This window comes from Notothenia rossii (assembly GCF_949606895.1).
Source record: "Notothenia rossii genome assembly, chromosome: 3".
Taxonomy (NCBI): domain Eukaryota; kingdom Metazoa; phylum Chordata; class Actinopteri; order Perciformes; family Nototheniidae; genus Notothenia; species Notothenia rossii.
In genome coordinates, this window is record NC_136901.1 from 11,052,591 (window position 1) to 11,053,927 (window position 1,337).

A 1,337-nucleotide genomic window follows, 5' to 3' on the forward strand; every position below is an offset into this window, starting at 1 on the left:
CCCCCCCCCCTCCTCTCCCTTTCACAGTGAATTGATGTTTCCTGTTGTTTGTGATGTCTGATCTGTTATCTGCTCTGGCCCTGGGATTGATATCAAGAAATGACCCTCAAATCTTATTTCATCTGGGCTTACCCGGGCTCAAATGGCCGTTAAATTGTATTTTCTCCTCCCCCGGTGGCTCTAACTGAGTTTACCAGACTGCCAGCAGGAACAACAAGGCTTTTCCTCTTCAAAACCTTTACCCTGGTGTCAGCTACACAACAGCTGCAAACAGAATACTGCAAACAAAGTGAATTGTTCTGAACGTGTGCATCATTGGTGACCCAGTCAAACTATTTATTTGGATTGTCTTTCAAGTCGATATCATTGCCGTTATATGTTACTATTATATTTTTGTTTTATTTCAGAAATATTTTTGACTGTTTATTAGTGTCTTAATTTCTCTTATTACACCTTGTTTTTTATGCTGCTGCAATGCAAACATTTCCAAAAGTGGGATCAATAAAGTACTTCTCTATCTATCATCTATCTATCTATCTCTCTATCTATCATCTATTTATCTATCTATCTATCTATCTATCTATCCATCCATCTATCCATCTATCTATCTATCTATCTATCTATCTGGATAATGTATGTGTCAATCTTTAAAAAGAAATCTTGCAAAATGTCTTGGGAAATCTCTCAACAGAAAATGAAACAATGTCAGAGTTAAAGCAAAGAGAGGCTGGTGTTTGTCGTGTTGCGGTCTCCGGCCCTTGAATCATTCTGTAATAGAATAAAGGGGAATACATGGGGGCGATGCTTCCTGGAGGGGATGTGTTATCACTTACAGACAGTGGGTCTTCTCCATAGGCAACATTTAGAAAGGCTCCTTAAATCTCGTTGCACCCGCGTCGGTGGTTGATAACTGGGTTTGTGACTTCCAGGGAACACTCGGAGACTTCCTGGAAACACACAGCGGCACAATCGGTGTTGCAGACATTTTCTACCCATCTATTTTTAGATATAATACATTCATATTACACACAAGACTTGCTCTCATTTTGCTTAGTGACCATAACGTTGCTTCACTTGAGGACAGAGGTGGGAAGTAGTGCAGTACAAATACTTTGTTACTGTACTTAAGTAAACGTTTCTGGTCTCAGTACTTTACTCCACGACTTTTTACGTTTACTTCTACATGTTGAACACAAATACCTGTACTTTCTACTTCTTACATGTTGAACACAAATACCTGTACTTTCTACTTCTTACATTTTGAACACAAAGACCTGTACTTTCTACTTCTTACATGTTGAACACAAAGACCTGTACTTTCTACTTCTTACATGTTG